General features: G+C 43.9%; 1 pseudogene across 1 annotated transcript in view; it reads left to right on the forward strand.

The window, feature by feature from the left end:
- The window catches only part of LOC146870298 (keratin, type I cytoskeletal 19-like), a 52,220-nt pseudogene that overhangs the window by 13,493 nt on the left and 18,749 nt on the right, over positions 1–19,978 (forward strand). Inside the window, exon 2 of the transcript XR_014978215.1 lies at positions 16,430–16,970. The product of XR_014978215.1 is annotated as a keratin, type I cytoskeletal 19-like (transcript). The remainder of the gene's footprint in view (positions 1–16,429; positions 16,971–19,978) is intronic.

Here is a 19,978-nt window from a genome sequence, read left to right on the forward strand (position 1 = left end):
TAGGTATTCTCTGAGCTTGTTTGAGGAACTGGGCAGAAGTTGCTTAGTTAATGTATGTTATAATTCTGTAGTGGAGCAGATTGTGCGCTGTTCTCGGGAAGCAGGATTCTGTGTGCATGTACTATATTTTTCTTGCATGAATGTGCGTGAATGTATATACATTTATTGATTGTAAGACTCTTTGGATAAGTCTTAGAGGAAACAGTTATGAGATGTATGAAGGTTGTTGACTCTTGAAAAATAGACTCTCTTTTACTATTCTGTGGTTAGCGAAGCAGACAATGGAGATGTTTTTATGTTGTAACTAATAGATTTTGTAGAAATCTTGACACGAAGTCTACTGAGAGATTTTGTAAAGGAGGGGTAGACGAGTGACAGAAGACAGGAGACGAGCGACTGCAGCGACTGTTGACGTCAGAAAGTCCGCGCTCTGATTGGATAGTGGATCAGAATAGGGTTTGCGCTAGGATTGGTGCGTTAGTGTGAGTCGCGCAGGGATTGGAAGAGCTGTGTAGTGACGCAGACGCTCCAGGATTGGTGCGTTAGTGTGAGTCGCGCTACTATTGGTTGAGAAGCTCGTATTGTATATTTATAATACGGAGAGAGTAGAGAGTTTTGGTAAGCGCTAAAATGTATTACCAAGAAGAAAAAAAGAAAAAAACATTATTTGGGAAAGTTAAAAAGTGGTTTAGCAAGGATAAAGAGGTTAAAACGAGAGAGGGTGAGTTTCTACCTCCAGCGAAAACACCTGCATCCTTCATGGTTGCGAAATATGGATTACATACCTGTATATGGTTGCAGAATTGGGTTAGGTATACTAAAGAAGATGGTGTTCTAGCATTTCCAGAACATGGTTCATTTAATTTGGCCGTGTTGAGAAATTTACGGGAAAAGATGGCATGTCTGGACCCGAAGCCAAGACCTACACAGTTCGAGGCTTTAGTGGAATAGGAAGAGGAAGTTCATGAGCGAGAAAAGCAAAGATCTGGAGGGTATTACAGGAATATGTTTGGGAGGAGACATGATCGTGAAACACATCATGATCGGATGAAAAGGTGGCGAGATGTTAATATGTCAGAGGGATTATATCCTATGAGAACAATTGAAGAAGGAGCAGCTGGAGTTAATGAGTATGATGATGAGGTCTTAAATGACATGATTTACAAGAGACCACCTCCATATAGACCAGAACCAGATGAGAGTACACCAGTTGTTTCTCCGATAAGAGATACAGTCTGTATTATTGAGAAAGAAAAAGTGACACCTGAATCAAGAAGTAGTAGTTCTTTCAGGGAGAGAGAGAATCGAAGTAGTGAGGAAAATGCCAGAAAATTAGCAAAAACGACAACAGAACTGACTGAGAAAATTAGGGAGTTAACGAAGAATCTGGAAGCTGTTACGGTGCCTGTAACTATAGGTCCGGTTATTCCTGTGTTTGACAAACAGAGAGCAGGTGAGAATGGACTGGTGATTCCATATGTTGGGAATAATCTGACAAATTCAGTTGGTCCTTCAGGAGATTCAGATAAAAGAGCAGAAAGAAGTGACCTGAGACAAACAAGACATGACACATGTAGTGAACTATTGGATGCTAGTGAACCTAGTTGTTCAGGGATGCCAATTTTAGAACCGCAAAAAAGAGTGGTTCCAGTGAAAAAAACTGCTGAAATAACAGTTGATGATTTGAATGATTGGATGAAGGTTCTTCAGAAAAAGGATAAGGATTCACAAATTATTGATGTGGCTAGGTTACGTATAGAATTAGAAGAGCTTGTGACAGGAACAGTTCCAACAGAAATCCTGAAGAGTCATCATGATGGTGAGCTGATGTTTATGTGTAAAAGTATTACCTGGAGAGCAAGGAATACTCATGACAGGCTAAGAACAATAGCAAATGAGCAGGGAGTTGACATTGATAAAGTGAAAGCTTTACAGAAAACTTACAGGATGGATTTTACAGAGAAGGATATTGAAAATTTGAATGCTACTGGTAGAACAGGACAGATTAAAGAAATGGTAGCATTATTGCGAAGATGGGGTGATGTAGAAAAATGGAAGGATAGGTGGTATAAGAAAAGAGAGGAATCTGAAGATAGAACAACTTATTCAGCATTTCCAGTGAGAGAAAAGGAGAAACCGGTGAATAATTATCCTATGAGAGAAATACCTGGAGGAGGATATGTACATGTTCCATGGACCAGACAGGATATTTGATCATTTACGAATGATTTCCCTCGATTGAGAGAAAAGCCCGTCGAGTGGTATAGGCAGGTAGATAGGTTTGTGAAATTGTCAAAAGTGCTGTGGGTTGACCTGAATAGTCTGTTTGATATAATTGTTCCAGCAGACTTGTGGACTGAGTGTAAAATAGTTGTGAGTTGGCCTACTGAGGAATATCCAAGAGATTCAAGAACAGGGGCACCAGATCCAGAGGTAATGAGGAAATATGATCAGGTGATGGTATACCTGAAGAGTAAAGTTCCTCCAAAAGAGACAGACTGGGTTAAGATAGATCGAACACAACAGGAAGCAAAAGAATCAGTTCATGCTTTTTACGAGAGGCTGATATTGGCATTTAAACAATTCAGTGGAGATGAACACCTGGGTGACAAAGATTTGAGTCACTTTGTATACAGATTTGTATATGGCCTTAGACCTGAAATTGGTGAGAGGATTCGTGAACATACAGTGGATTGGCAGAGTAAAAAAGTAGATGAGATCCTGAGACATGCAAAATACTTCAGTGATGAAATTGAAGCAAAAAAAAGAAAGCTGAAAGAGAAAGCAATGTGGGCACAAGTGAAAGTTGCAGAGAGAAAGGAAGCACAGTTAGTAGAACAGGCGAATAATCCAGGAAATAATGCAGGAAATAGACCCAGATATGCAGGAAAAGGAAAAGGAAGTCTTGAGGAAGCGAAGAAAAAGTTTCCTTGTCACAACTGTGGCCAACTGGGACATTGGAGATCTGAATGTCCTAATCCACCATTAGTGAGTAATGAGAGTAAACCTTTAAATCAACAGGTGCAGAACCAGAATGAAGGAAATAATCAACAACAGCAACAACAGAAAGTTGTGAGACAGCAGAGTCAAGAGCCAAAACCGCCCTTGCCGCAGAATAGAGGGTTACAAAAGTATAATCAGGATTCAGGATTCTACAATGATGAGCAGGTAAACAAACCAAGACGTTCTAACAAAGTACAGCAGTACTTGTTAAAGAGTGAAGGGAGTGAGTCTGAGGGTGATTATTGACGGTGCCGAAGAGAGGAGGAAGAGTGCATACTTGGTGCAACTCTAGAAATAGACCAGGCAGGACCATTTGTGGATGGGAAAATAAATTAGGAGAGTGTTACTTTTTTGGTAGACACAGGTGCGACAAGATCAACTGTCAGGTCAACAGATGTTAGAAATCTTCCTCTCTCGGATGAAGCAATCCAAGTAGTTGGTGTAGCTAATACACAAATCAGAACACGTCTTACTGAACCAGTAAGAGTACAGATAGGGAAATTTTCAGACATGCACAGATTTATTGTCTGTGACACGAGTCCAGTGAACCTGTTAGGTAGGGACCTATTGTGTAAGATGAACTGCACAATTTTTTGTACACCAGATGGAATAGCTTTTGAGACACCAGATGATGATGTTTTCTACCGAATGACTCTAGAAAATAGAGAAAGTGAGTTAATTGGTACATTTGCTGTGTTTAATCCGGAGGATTTGCCTCAAGAGCTGAGAGACACAGTGAAAAGAACAGTTTGGGATTTTACAGGAGAGGATGTGGGATTGATGAATAATGTAGATCCAGTGAAAATTGCAGTGAAAGAGGGAATCACATATCCTAACATTCCTCAGTACAAAATGACACCAGAAATAATTGAAGGGATAACTCCTATAATTGAGAAAATGATTCAGCAAGGAGTTCTAAGAGAACTACTGAGTAGTCCGTGTAATTCACCGATAATGGGACTGAAAAAGCCTAATGGGAAATTTAGGATTGTACAGGATTTGAGAAAAGTTAATCAAATTGTGGTGGCATGTTGTCCTATTGTGCCAAATCCATCAGTGATTCTGTATCAAATTCCACATGATGCTGAGTGGTATACAGTGATTGATTTGTGTCATGCGTTCTTTTCAATTCCATTGCATCATGACAGCCAACCGATTTTTGCATTTAGGTTTGGCCAGCGTATTTTAGCATGGTGTCGTATCCCACAGGGGTATACGGAGAGTCCTTCGATATTCAATCAGTTATTGAAAAGATCGTTGGAAAGTCTGATCATGCCTGAGAGTTCAGTGCTAGTACAATATATTGATGACCTGTTGGTGGCATCAAAGACACGAGAAGCTTGTAAAGTGGATACCATAGCTTTACTGAATCATCTGGCAGATGGAGGGTTAAAGGTATCTCCAGCCAAATTGCAATTTTGCAAAAAAGAGGTGCATTATCTTGGACACAATATTGAAAAAGGTCTGAGAAAAGTGACTACTGACAGGATCAGAATAATCAGAGAAATGAAAGCTCCAAAAACCCAGAGAGAAGTGAGAATGTTCCTGGGTATGGTGGGTTATTGTCGTCAGTGGATAATTAATTTTTCCCTGATAGCAAAGCCATTGATTAAATTGACAAAAAGTGAAATGACAGATCCATTGGATTTAGATGCAGAACAATTGGCAGCATTTGAAGAGCTTAAAAGTAAAATGTGTGAGGCTCCAGCTTTGGGTATGCCTGACTATGAAAAAGAATTTGAGCTGTACTGCAGTGAAAGAAATGGATGTGCACTTTCAGTGTTAATCCAGAAACATGGACAATTGAGAAGGCCTATTGCGTACTTCTCATCAACACTTGACCCTGTAGCTGTGGGTTTACCAGGTTGTCTGAAATCTGTGGCTGCAACATGCAGAAGCCTGGAACAGAGTGAGGGAATTATAATGGGATATCCTGTAAGGGTATTCGTGCCTCACAATGTGGCAATTCTTTTGACAAGAAGCAGAACTCAGTACATGTCACATAGTCGGTTGACTAAGTACGAAAAAGTGATTCTGGGAGCATCAAATGTGACTCTCGAGAGATGTGTGAATGTGAATCCAGCGACGCTTTTGCCAGACATTGAAAATGTGGGTGTGAAAATGGAAGATGATCATGATTGTTTGGATGTGCTTGAGTACTGTACAAAACCAAGACCAGACATAAGGGATATTCCCTTACCTGAGAATGATCATGTGTTGTTTGTGGATGGATCATGCTTGAGGAATGATGATGGTGTGCTATGTGCAGCATATGCGGTGTGCAAAGTTTCAGAGGTCATGGAAGCATCACCATTGAAAGGAGTGAAATCTGCGCAAGTTGCTGAATTAATAGCATTGACAAAAGCTTGCGAAATTGGGAAAGATTTGAGGACGACTGTGTTGACTGATAGTCAGTATGGATTTGGAGTTGTGCATGATTTTGGCCAACTTTGGCTACAAAGAGGTTTCTTGACATCGAGTGGAACTCCAATAAAGAATGCTGAAATGATTGGAAAATTGCTTGAGGCGATACAGCTGCCTAAGGAGTTAGCAGTTGTAAAGTGTGCTGCCCATGGTCAGGGGGAGGATTTCATAACGATTGGAAACAGGTACGCCAATGATGTTGCGCAGTACTGTGCCAAGACAAATCAGTCCATTAATAGGGACAGAGAAAGGGAAATGTCTTTTCTTTCTGTGATGTTTACTAATGTCCTAGAGACCTGGGATGAAGTGAAGCAGTTACAAGATGAGGCAGGAGAGGAAGAGAAACAAGATTGGATTAAGGCAGGATGTGCTCCAAGAGAAACAGACCATGTTTGGGTCTACAGAGATGGCAGACCAGTGATGCCTAACTCAATCTTGTCGTCAATGGCAAGGATGTATCATGGCCAGGGACATTTGGGGAGGGACGCGATGGTTAGGTCGTTCAAACAAACCTGGTACAATGCAAAGTTCAGGACAATTGCAGAGAGCATCTGTCAGAGGTGTTTAGTTTGTCAGCAATTTAACACTGGGAAAAAGACAGTGGTGAGTCTGGGAACAATAGGCAGAGAAGGAGGTCCTTTTACAAGAATGCAGATTGATTTCATTGAGATGCCCCAAGTGAACAGACTGAGGTATGTTCTAGTGGTAGTCTGTTTGTTTTCAAGATGGGTGGAAGCTTACCCGACTAGAAGAAATGATGGATTGACAGTGGCAAAGTTACTATTGAGGGAGTTGATTCCTAGGTACGGGTTTCCAGTAACAGTTGAGTCTGATAGAGGTAGACATTTTCAAAATGAGCTCATGGGTTTGATTTGTGAAGCATTGAAAATACAGCAGAAGTTACATTGTGCATACCGACCAGAGGCTTCTGGTGTGGTTGAGCAGATTAATGGCACAATCAAGAATAGGATTGGAAAAATGTGCTTAGCCACTGGCATGAAATGGCCAGATGTTTTGCCTCTAGTTCTGATGACAATGAGATCTACTCCAGATAGAACTACTGGTTTGAGCCCCCATGAGATAATCATGGGACGTGCTATGCGCCATGCATTCGTGCCTGTCAATAAATTGGTGACAATAACTGATGACATGATTTTGGATTACTGTAAAGGCCTGGCTGACGCAGTTCATTCTGTGTTTCACCAGGTTGGAGAAGAAGCTACCACACTTGAGAAGAAGCAAGCCCATGAACTGAGTCCAGGAGACTGGGTGAGGATTAAGGTGCACAGGAGAAGAAATTGCTTGATTCCAAGGTGGGGATGGCCGAGACAAGTTATTCTGACTACGACGACTGCAGTAAAGTGTGCTGGAGTGAAGCACTGGGTACATCCAAGTCATACTCTGAGAGTTCCAAACCCAAAAGAAGGGACTGGTAAAGAGTATTTTGAAGAGTCAGATTCCAGTGATGGTGAAGATACTGAAGATACGGAATCAGTGAGAAAAGAAGCAGAGAGAGCTTCAAGAGAATCACTGCGAGTATCAGAGAAAAGATCGAATTCTGTAAGAGAGCCTGAAGTTTCAAACAGCAGTGAAGGGAAAAGAAAAGAAAAGAGAAATCACACAGAGACTACTCCTGAATCAGAAGAGGAGGAGATTGAAGAACCACTTGAGATTATACTTGAAGAAGTAGGGTCAGAAAAAAATAGAGAGGGACAGATTGCGGAAGACCCCCGAGGAGGTGTAGGGAACATTCTTGATGAGCCAGGAGAAGGGACAAGTAGACAGCAAGAAGATTGCGTGTCGGAGACCCGAGGAGGGACAGGAGTGGGGAAGTCTCAAACAGTGGTGAAAAAATCTGTGGAGAAGAAGAAAACTGCTGGAAAACGGAAACAAGAGGCACTTGAAACAGATGATGAAGATGAACAAACAGAAGGTCGAGTTCTGAGAAAGAGAACTTGGATTGGAGAAAGGAGTAATAAAGAAACAAAGCCGAAAAAGGTGTTAAGAGGAGACCGTTGGCCTAACAATAGAGTTAAGAGGCTGAGATACAGAGTAATAAGAGCAAATTCATCAAAAGCTGAACAAGTGAATGAAGTTTCGAGTCAAAGTTCAAAAGCTGAAGGAGAAGAATCAAAGGAGTCAAACGAACCAGTGGAAATAAAAAGAGTAAGAAGACCCAACCAAAAGTACAGATCACCGGAATGGTCTTATGTGGCACTGTCTGAAGGAGGAAAAGAAGAAACAGTGACTCAAGATAATCCGGAAGTGGTCTTGAGAGAAGTGGTTGAGGAAGATACTGGTGAAATTCTGAAAGTACTCTTGACTGACATTGGAGAAGAGTCGAGTACTGAGGATCTTGACGTTGGAGATCTGATACAATTTGATGTTGAAGAAATTGAAGTGAAGAATGACAAGTATCCAAACTGAGTGAAGGAAGGATTCACTTGGATCAAGTGAACGAAGAGATCATTTGGATAAACTGAAAGCTGAAGAATTGCTGAAGAATTGAAGAAGTTCAAACAGTAGTGGAGTAGTAGAGACTAAACTAAAATGGCTAACATAGAGGATAATAGAAATAGATGTGCCTTCCTTAAGAGGTGGTGTAGGATGTGCTGCTGTTGTACTGGATTATTAATGCTTCTATGGGGTGTTTTAGTTTTATTAGTTACTTTTAGAGTAGAGTTTGGAATGCATATAGAAAATGTGACAAATGTAGAGAAGAATTCACAAAAAGTAGTTCCAATTAGAATTAGTAATGCTTACACACACAAAGATAGGTCAATTAATGACTTTTCTAGTAATGTTTTTTCTAAACTGTTATATGAATATGTGAAGACAATAGAAGTAAGGGATTGCTACGTTTGTATGCAATTACCTGCATCTGTTTCAGAGGGTGTTACTTATCACCATTTACCAGCTACATATGGTATTTCTTGTAGTATTTTGAGTAGTGTTTTTTATTTGTTAGGGAAAATAGATTATAAGATGTCTAACAGAGATAGTATTTTTGGGCACTTGCCAATGAACAAAGAGCTGAATCCAGCTAAAGAAGCTAACACTTTTGGTGAGATTTTTATTGAAGAAAAAGGATTAACATTAGATTACATTTTTAAGAATAATTTAATTGCAGTTTGAAAGAAGAGGAGAAAGCTTTCCTGGATATGGTAGAGGAAAGGAGAGTGAACATGCATGAGAAAGGGGGAAAATATGAAGTGAGTGAGACAATTTGGGACATTGAGATGGGAAAAGAGTTGAGAAATGGGGCTAGTCCAACTTTAGCTTTAGATGCACCGCAGAAGGGTAAACTTTGCATTACAAGAAGGAAATCCCAATATGATACATATTTTGTGGGAACTAGTGAGTGCCATGATACATACTTCATTGCGACAGGTTGGGGTTTCAGAGGTGGAGAAGATACAATTTTTCCGGGAGTGTACTATGTTTGTGGGAACAAGGCTTATTACAAGTTGCCTGACCATTGGTATGGCACATGTTATGTGGGCCTGGTTTTTCCTAAGATTTTTCATACAGATAAAATAAGAGATGTAGAAGATATTAACTTATTAACACGTTTTAAGAGAGAAACTTGGTCTGAAATTGTGGGTGATATTTTTGGGGTTTTGATTCCAGCAGTGGGAATTTCTTTAAATGCTTATGGAATTCGGAAACTGTCCACAGTGGTTGATCGTTTATCGACAAATACCGCAGGAGGGTTTCTTTTGGTGAATACGGAGTTAAGTGCCGTACGTGCCATGTCTATGCAAAATCGACTTGCCCTTGATATTTTATTGGCCAAGGAGGGTGGAGTCTGTGGAATATTGAAAGTTCAACATTGTTGCACTTACATTCCAGACGAAAGTAAAGACCTGAAGGTCTATATCAGAAATATTACTGATTTGCATGAAGAATTAGTACCACTTGAAGCTGGGAGTTTATGGACTAAAATAGCTAATAAAATGATAGCTGTTAAAGATTTTATTGCAAAGATAGGTAGTACTATTATAGGTAGAATATTGTTTCCCTTGTCTTGTATAATTGTGGCTTTATTAATTATAGGATTGGTGTGTGTGTGTTGTAAAAACAGGGAAGGGAGAAAGAAATTGAATAAGAAAAACAAGAGGTTGAAGAGAGAACCTCAAGAAATTGAACTAGAAGAATTAAGGGAGAGTGTTTATTTAGAGACAAAAAGGGATGATGAAAGAGTGACTGGTGTTTAATGTTATGTAAGGGGAAAAGACATTTCTGAGTTCTCCTAAAATGGGACTAAATTTTCACTAATTTTTTTTTGGGTTTATTTGGTGATAAAATCACCAAAGGGGGGATTGCTGGAGCAGAGTTTTCATTTAGAAAATTCAGGGGCTTTTGAAGCTCTAGTATGTCTATGCGTTTTATTAAATATTAATAAATAACAAGTAATTATTTGTCTTGTGCAAGTGTGTTTTTTTATTTTTTATTAATCAATCCGTTTGTCTTAACATAAGAGAAAGTTACACGAGGGTTAGCATACGTGTGCTGTTTCTGTTTTCTAAAAAATAACGTGCAAGTTTTCATGTTTAAACGTTGCTGTGTGCTGTTTATTTTGAGCACAAAACGCTGTCTGAATTAATGCTTTTTATGTCGCGAGAGCTAGATAAATGCATACACATAAGGGTATTAGTGGGGTTAACACTGTTTAATCATTATGCTGTAGTAACGTTGTTTTTATTTCTTTTAATTGAGATGGTCTATTGTGGCCTATGGAGGCCTAGTTCATGATGGCTGATTTTGTGAGCCTGGCCTCGAGTGAATATGTGAAAACTGAGACGAGGGAGACCCCTGCTGGAAATGGTCTTGAAGTTGGCTGACCATGGTCCTTGAATGAAAATTTCCATGAGGACGCAGCAGTTTTGGAGGATCTCCAAAAGAAATGGAACATCATGGGTAGCCTTGGGAGACAAAGAAGTTTTAGAAATGAACAATGAACTGTGGCCCGGCTGCCGAGGGAAGTTGAACAAATCGGATACTTAAATAGTATCTTGGTTCCTGTTCCGTAGTTTCCGTCTTGTGACTTTTCCTGAGCGGAGATTTTCAGATGTAGCAATGTTACATTTCTTCCTTCTCGCTCTGCTCAGTGATTCAATGTATTTTGCAAACTTTAAGTGTGTTTCCATTGTAATTTTTACTATAAAAAATGTTAGCTTAGGGAGGGATTTGCCACTTGCCATTTTGCCTTTGCCGCGTGAATTTACGTTGCTGAGGATCGATGCTGAGGACTTCGTCTTGAGAGACTTTACCGAGAGACTTGTCCTGACCCGTTCTGACACTTAGTTAGAATAGGTAACTATGAGAAATGATTTATTCTGATTGATTTACTTTGACTAATTTTAGATAAAGCAATATAATTTTAAACATGGTGTTGAATTTTCTTTCTTGTCAATTATTGGGTTTATATTTCTGATCATTATTGTATATGTTGTGTAGATTATGTTATTGATTAGGACAGTCACATAACCAGATCTGATCGACCTGATATCGATGCAGGGTGTTTAGGTGTTTTCTTTCCACAGGTTTATTGCTGGTAGAGTATTTGAGCGTGTGTTAGTGAAATGGGCCCTAGCGTATGATGAATGTATGTGCGTGTAACTGTGTGATTACTCTATCCGTGGTAGTGGGCATATTTTAGATACCCTGATCCCTATCACTTCCTTGCCCTAGGGCCCACGACACCAGGCCCGGCTCCAGGAATTTTTATTTGGGTGGGCCAAGGGTGCATTTGGGTGGGCCACTGCGGGCTCGATTTGTCGCATATATGTCTGGGCAGGCCTGCTTCAGGGCCCTCCTTTATCTCTTCTTAGTCTTACAAGGCCTAGTAAAACACACTTTTTTCCAAATCTCTTTCTAAATATTATCACTCTCAAAAAGTGTTTTTACCATGCAATGTTCCTTTGATGGGAATAGGAGGTTTCTGAGGTGGGAGTATCAGGCAAGTGACACTTCTCGGGCTCCCTCTGTGCGAGCCTTCATGGAAAATCCCTCTTCATTACTACCTCCACCTGACCCCAGACTCTGCAACGCACTCCCTTACAGGCTTAATTATCCACTACTCCTCTCCAGTGCACCTTATCTCACAGCTGACCTTGGGCCCCAGCCCCATATCAGACACCATCAGGCTCCACTTTCCTTTTTCCCAGTAAAAACATTAGTAAAATCACCTTCAAACTTAAAACATTGAATATAGCGGTAAATATAATTAGCACGCACTTTAAAGTATGTTTCACAGTAGCCCTTATGACCCGACTGCTAATTAAAGAAAAACAGAAAGCCCATGACAGGGCCAGCTTCAGCGCTGATGCGAAAGTCTTTTTTGGCACCACACCAATAACCTCTTTCTCCGTAAATACCTTTACTACCACCTTCCAACAGTGCCGCTCATCCCTCCATGGCCCCCACCTATTGACCTCCTCCTCAGTTTCCCTCACTGCCTCATGCCACAAGTGCCCCTCATCTCCCCATAGCCCCTCCCCCTCATGACCTCCTCCTCGGATTCCCTTACTGCCACCCTCCACCAGTGCCCCTTATCTCTCTGTAGCCCCTACCCCTCATGACCTCCTCCTCAGACTCCCTCACTACCAACCTCCACTAGTGCCCCTCATCTCTCCCTAGCTCCCCCTCCACCCCATGACCTCTTCCTCAGATTCCCTCACTGTCACCCAGGGCACAAGTCCTAAAGAAAAAAGTGGGGGGTCGCTGATGTCACGACAGGAAGTGACGTCACGAAAGGTAGCTTGCACCATCAGACTCATTGCCTCCCCTCGCTCACCCCTTAGATGCCATTGCATCAGAGAAGCCAGCGCATGAGCAGCGTTCTGAATGAGCGCCGATCTCGCCCCAGAGAGGCCAAAGAGTGAATGTGTGGCTCCATTTGCTCCAGTTATCGAGCTCTCGGTAAAATAAGTGGCGGGACGCCGTCCACCCGCGTGGTACCCCGACTCGAGCCCTGCTGTCACCCTCCACCAGTGCCACTCATCGCTCCACAGCCCCTCCCACTACCTCCTCCTCAGATTCCCTCACTGCCACCCTCCACCAGTGCCCCTCATCGCTCCGTAGCCCCTCTCTCATATGCATTTAATTTGTTGTATAGCGCTACTCATATCAGTGTAGTGTGTGTCAGTACTTTACACCACGCACACATTATACAGAGACAATGAATCATACAAGTATGTAAATCAGTCGACAGGGAATGTCACATAAATCGATGAGGATTACAAGGTGTATGAATCACATGTCATCCATACTGGTGGGCAGTATATTTTGAGAAGGTTTGGTCTGGGGAAACACAACCTTAGGATTTAAAGAGTATTCCATGGGGGTCAGCTTTACTGATAAAAATGTATATCTGCCCCAACATACTCATTTTAGCAACATTAGAATGATGAAAGACTGAGGAAGTTCTAACTATATCACAAAACAAAAAAAGCGAAGTTCTAACTATACCATTCATGCTTGTATGCAGCTCTTTGGTGACAGTTCATTGGTCATTGTCCTATGTTAGGATTGTAACTTCTGAACTGCAAGTAACACAAGGATCTCTGTGACAAAGGCAGTAACTCACTGAGCTTCCACATAAAATACAGTTCATCTGCATTTAAAAACTACTAACAGACAAATGATTGCTCTCCAGCAGGATCATTAATCACCAGCGTTATCTGGGAATCTTTTATTGTCTTATTGTTGTCCTGCATCGGTCATGATAATGATAAAAACTGTTTAAATGAAGCGCACACGAAGTATGTGTCCTGCTGGGCCTGCGCAGATTTTAAAAAGAAAAAAAAATTAGTAACACATTCTCTTTCCTACTACTCCATGAGTCAAACTTTGTGCCACAGCCTGATGTGATAAGCAGCTGCAGGGGTCAGGAAAGGTGAATAGGAATAATCAAACTTATTTTCTCCTGCGCTGCCTAGAAAAAGAAATATACACGCAGCAGAAGAGTAGGCAAAGCTTACCCTTGTCAATGAAAGGATTTGTCGCCTTTCGCCATGTGGAGATGAAGGGGTGAAAAAAAACCAAAGCCTCGTTAACATGTAAATGGTCTTTTAAAGACCTGTGAAGTACTCGGGTGCGGCTGCGATAATCTCAAAAACTGTCTGCGTGTGCGCGTGCCCAGGAAGCTGTCTCAGCCCGGGCGCACACAGACAGCTCTTTGAGCCCAATGCCGTTGTGCGCCTGCCTTCAAGCCCTCACTGCGAGGGCCAAGGCTCCCGTTTGGGTGGGCCAGGCTCATGTTTAGGTGGAGGCCCACCCGGCCCACCAGCTAGAACTGGGCCTGCACGACACACTGCCCCCCCCCACCACACTGGATATTGTTCATATGTTGTTGAAAGTAGCGATGGGTCCAGTCGGTAATGCCTGCACACCCCGCCCTTTCCACTAAATGCATAACCGAAGTGGACTCAACGTCAGAAGCCCAAGTATTCAATTAAAGAGCCAGCGAGGGCATTTTTGGCACGCAGGAGCGAGGCGCGATGAGTCGCTGCTTAAGTGGCTAATACACTATGTTTTAATTACACAGATACAGTAAAGAAATGTACAAACGGGAAGGTCTGTGGCCCCAGATGAAAGGATTTTTTCATTTGAAGGTAGATCAGTTCTAAAGTGCGAGCAGATGAGATATTTCTAGGGACAGAATTTGGAGTTGCAGAAACTCGCTTTGAAAGTGGTTTGATTCGGTCAGATCGCCTCGCTTTGCAATCTCACGATTTCTGGATTTGCAGAGAGAGGTACAGTTTGCTGAAATCTGAGCTCTGCCGAAACTGTAGCCTTGAGCAAGGTGCCTTTTGTTAAGAAAAGTTAAAACAAATCACCACGCTGTGCATCTGTCTCCAAGGAATTTCTTGAAGGCCAATGAGACGCTTGTCAACGCTTGTCAAGGCCGGCCTGCTCGTCAAGGGTGCGGAGTGTCCAGGGGCCCTACCTGCTCCGCGGGCGACGCCCACTTTTAGTGTATAAATGGGGAGCGGGGGAGCCAGGGAAGACTCACTTGGTATGCAGCAACAGGGACAAGGCTGAGGTCTTTGCTGACACGTTGGAGGCATCCTTCAGGCCTAACCAGGCTAGCAAACTGGCAGCAGAAGTTGAGCAAGAGGTCGCTAAGCACCACCGGGAGCACCCACCAGAAACCGAAGCTGCAAACATTGAGGAATGCTCCACAGGCGAGTTATCGGCCCTGGTAAAGACACAAAAAAATGGCAAGGCACCAGGAAAAGACAGAATAGTCAACCATGCCATCAAGATGCTCCCAGATGCCGCAGTGGATCACCTCGGTGAGATATTCAACGCCTGTATGCAGCACCAGTATTTCCCTAATGCCTGGAAAGAAGCAAGAGTCCTTGTATTCCCCAAGGCTGGGAAACCACTGCAAGATCCTGCAAATTACCGCCCTATAAGTCTGCTATCTGGCCTATCAAAGCTCTTCGAAAAAGTTATCCTTGCCCGTCTTGTGGACTTTGCGACAAGCGAAAACCTCCTCGCCAAAGAACAGTTTGGGTTCCGGAAAGACCATTCGACCAATCACCAACTCCTCAGAGTTGTCGACATCATCAGCCATGGATTCAACATCAACAAGTCCACTGGAGTAGTCTTTCTGGATGTAGCCAAAGCATTCGACCGAGTATGGCATGAGGAACTGCTTTGCAAACTCATCAAGCTCAAGTTTCCAAGCTCCCTGATTAAACTGCTGTCTAGCTACCTGTCAAAACGGACCTTTCACGTGGCGGTACGAGACGAATGCTCAACGCCACGCCCAATCCTTGCTGGAGTGCCCCAGGGATCAATCCTAGGACCATTCCTCTTCAACATATTCACAAACGACATCCCCACGGACCTAAAGAAGACTGATCTGGCTCTTTACGCCGATGATGCAGCAGTCATCTCCCAATCCTTCAGCGAACAGGAAGTGGCCAAGAACCTTGAGGCATCACTCAGCAGACTCTCCGAATGGTACAGCGACTGGCAGATCATCCTGAACACTAGCAAAACCACAGCAACACTATTCCCCAGGAAGCTGAACAGAAAACACCCAGCGATCCTCCTCAACGGGGACGAGATCAAATGGGAAAACAGCAGCTCCTACCTGGGGTTGACTCTGGACTCTAAACTCACATGGAGAAACCACATAGAGAAGACCTGCCAGAAAGCAGCAACAAAACTGTCTGCATTATACCCACTCCTGAAGACCAAGTTGATGCCCTTGCAGAGCAAGGTGCGAGTAATCACCGCAATAATTCGACCAACCATGACGTACGCTGCACCAGTTTGGAGTGGCTGCCGCCCGCAACATCGGCAAGACCTGCAGAGACTACAGAGCAAGGCCTTACGGATTGCAGCAGGTGCTCCAATCTTCACAAGAACAGCAGACCTCCACAGAGACCTAGGCGTTGAGATGTTGGACGACCATCTCCGCCAACTCAACAGGACATTCTACAAAGGACTGGATCAAAAAGATAACCCACTGATCAGGAAACTTGCAGACATTTCTACAAACCCATTTGACCGCTACCCGAGGCCCATCGAAGCGCTAAACTTGTGAAACTGAAACAGCAACACAGCAACCAAAAACTCTTCACTGCCTGAGGGCAAATCGCCCCGGCAGGTACCCGAAAATCATCACTGTCGGAAGGCAACCGCCACAGCAGCCATCAAAAGCTCATCACCGCCAGAAGACATTTGGCAGACGAATACAAGACTCTGCGATAAAACTTGCTGACACTTCCGCAAACCAAATTGACCGCAACCCGCGGCCCATCACAGCGCTGACCTTGTGATCCAACCTCAACTGTGACAAAGCGTCACACATCAAGAAGACAACCGATACAGCGACTAAAAAACTCAAAATGAATGTGGAGTAATGAGGCTATCGCCTCGGTATCCAAAAACTCACCACTGTCAGATAAAATCTGACAGGCGAAAACAAGACACACGGACAGGAAGGTGCTCTGATTCTCTTGAAAAGCTGTGTCGGTAGCCGTTCGGGTGCTTGTCCTGTCTCTTGCCTGCTCCCACCATGACTTCTCCAGACAGAGTATGTCCAGCTCCCGCGTCTCCTTCAGCGGTGCCCCCAAAGCCCTGAGCATCCACGGGGGAGGGGCAGCCGGGGCATCAGTATGTCTAGTGCAAGGCAGGTCTTTTCCGGGGCAGGGAGTGGGCTTGGCTTTGGGGGCTCCTCTGGTGGGAGCTACTCATATGGTGGTGGTCTCTCTGCTGGAGGCTTTGGTGGTGGCAGCGGTGGTGGCTTTGGTGGTGGCAGCGGTGGTGGCTTTGGTGGTGGATTCGGTGGTGGTGCTGGCGAATCCTCTTTCTTTGCTGGCAATGATAAGCAGACCATGCAGAACCTGAACGAACGTCTGGCCAGCTCCCTGGACAAGGTGCGGTCTCTGGAGGAGTCCAACACCGAGCTGGAGCGCAAGATCCGCGAGTAGTACGACAAGCAGGGGGTGTCCGCCTCCAGCGCCAATCAGCGGGACTACGGACACTACTACAAGACCATCGAAGACCTGCGAGCCAAGGTATAGCATGTTAGCTTAGGGTATATAACTGTTTGTTTGCAGAGTGCTGGTTTGCAGATGCTTCTTAGCGCTTTAGGAAGACATTCTTTAAACCCAGCAGTGACTAGGGAAAAAGGTGGAAGACAACTTAGGGCATATTTATGAGGGTTTTGTGTCATGATTGCACCACGCAGCGTGGTACATGCACGACACAAACCTCTTGGTCATATTTATGAAGCCACACAACGCCACTTTGCATGGCTTTGGACAGCTTCACAAATATGGAGTAATGCCATTCAGCGCAAATCGCTGCGTTGCCTTACTCTGTGCATGGGAGGCATTCCATGGGCGTTGCAGTATGTGTTCTCACGCAAATCCCATCGTTTTTGAAACATTCTCAGATTTACCAACCCTGGTAAACCTGGAACTGTGCCAAGAAGATATGCCTTCTCCAGGTGAGGCGAAACGAGGGGAAATATGTTTATTTTTCCTCGTTTTTTCCTCTTCCATGTGTGCTGCATTTTGCATGGGTGCCTGCGTTGCCAAACCGGCACGAGCGCAGGGGGAAGGTTAGGAGTATTGGATAAACATGGCGCATTCCTGCCCTGCCCTATGATACAGGGCAGCGCCGCAAGGTGACTTGATGTGCTGCCCTGCACCACAATTCCCATAAATAGGCCCCGTCATTTTTAAAGCGCCAGCTTTTTAGCTGGCATTTAAAGCAAGTTGATTTGTTTCTTCCCGCAAGCTCAGACTGAGAGAGCGCCACAGACTGGCCACTGCAGTTCAGAATGGAGCATCTTCAGCGCGTGGGTTTCCCACCTTTTTCCCACCTAGAACCCCCTGGACTTAAACTTTAATTCATTTTGGGTGGATCCCTCCCCATCCTGGAAATCGATTTACCCGTGTCCTTGTCAGTAGTACATTTCTGACATTGGCCGGGTGGGAGCTGGCTGGTGAGGAGTTTGAGAATACCCACTAAAGGGATAGTTTGTTTCTGTGTAGGAACTTACAGGACATTCCAGGAGTGGAACACCTACTCTCTGCCCACTCCATTCAGCTGGGAGTAGATTTACTCACACCAAAAATATTCGTGTCAGAAAATCCTATGAACAGTGGTTTTGAACTAAAAAACCATAGCTGCATGGCAGTATGAGCCAAAGTTACACACTTAAACAGCCCGCCGCCACCCCGTGTCCAGCCAAGAAAAAAAACAGTATTTTACTCCCTTTTCTCTACTCCCAAGCAGCCAACAGAATCATTGGTTAGTATCCTCATGTTTTAAACGGATTCTACGTTTTATGTACTTGGTGTTTACCTGAGACAGTTAGCAGGAGATAAAAATGACTATACAAATATTAGCTGCTAACATATAGACTAAAACATATACACTGACAAGATATTGGCAAATTCATAAATGTCTCACTATACCACGAAAACGTTGACATGCAGTGTTCCAACTCTGCTATCAAATGATGCTAGGACTACAGTTAGAATAGAAAGTAGCCCCGCCCTGCATGAGATGGACAGGGAGGATGGTTAGAATAGAAAGCAGCCCCGCCCTGCATGAGATGGAGAGGGAAGAGTTAGAATAGAAAGTAGCCCCGCCCTGCATGAGATGGACAGGGAGGATGGTTAGAATAGAAAGCAGCCCCGCCCTGCATGAGATGGAGAGGGAAGAGTTAGAATAGAAAGTAGCCCCGCCCTGCATGAGATGGACAGGGAGGATGGTTAGAATAGAAAGCAGCCCCGCCCTGCATGAGATGGACAGGGAGGATGGTTAGAATAGAAAGCAGCCCCGCCCTGCATGAGATGGAGAGGGAAGAGTTAGAATAGAAAGTAGCCCCGCCCTGCATGAGATGGACAGGGAGGATGGTTAGAATAGAAAGCAGCCCCGCCCTGCATGAGATGGAGAGGGAAGAGTTAGAATAGAAAGTAGCCCCGCCCTGCATGAGATGGACAGGGAGGATGGTTAGAATAGAAAGCAGCCCCGCCCTGCATGAGATGGAGAGGGAAGAGTTAGAATAGAAAGTAGCCCCGCCCTGCATGAGATGGACAGGGAGGATGGTTAGAATAAAAAGCAGCCCCGCCCTGCATGAGATGGAGAGGGAAGAGTTAGAATAGAAAGTAGCCCTGCCCTGCATGAGATGGACAGGGAGGATGGTTAGAATAAAAAGCAGCCCCGCCCTGCATGAGATGGAGAGGGAAGAGTTAGAATAGAAAGTAGCCCCGCCCTGCATGAGATGGACAGGGAGGATGGTTAGAATAAAAAGCAGCCCCGCCCTGCATGAGATGGAGAGGGAAGAGTTAGAATAGAAAGTAGCCCCGCCCTGCATGAGATGGACAGGGAGGATGGTTAGAATAAAAAGCAGCCCCGCCCTGCATGAGATGGAGAGGGAAGAGTTAGAATAGAAAGTAGCCCCGCCCTGCATGAGATGGACAGGGAGGATGGTTAGATTTAGGAATTTTAATCAACGAGATCTAACTGCAGGGAAGCCTTTATGGTCGCTACTTTGGCGGCCTGTATTTTCTAGTTAATCTGCATTCTTCTAGAGTATATTTATAACAGTTATACCTATCACACACTAGTAAACTCAGCATTACATCCTTCTGAGGTCGATAACATTACTACCTGAGGACAGTTGGAGCGGGACCTATATTTTCCCAAATTGACCTTTCTAATTCTGCAGGCCAAGTTACTCAATGCCATGTATGACACCTAGACGGGTTTCCGGATTGTCAAGTTTCCCAGGTCCTTGCATTAGTATTTTATACAGCCCAGATTTCTTTTTGCATTCTAGGATTTGTAGTCCTAATTTCACAATGGAATCAAAAGTACTACAAATACCAGAATGCAAAGAAAAATACCTCCCCAGGATGGGCTGCTCACTCTTGGGCGTCGGGAACTTAAGAGAGCTGCAGTTCTGTCTCTTTGCATAACACGACTGTGGATGCAGACATTGTGAAACTGCATGTCCCAGAATGCAAAGTTGGGACCGGTCGGTGATGTCGAACCTGACAGAAGAAGG

The sequence above is a fragment of the Triturus cristatus genome, chromosome 1_1, assembly GCF_964204655.1.
Source record: "Triturus cristatus chromosome 1_1, aTriCri1.1, whole genome shotgun sequence".
In the NCBI taxonomy this organism is placed as follows: Eukaryota; Metazoa; Chordata; class Amphibia; order Caudata; family Salamandridae; genus Triturus; species Triturus cristatus.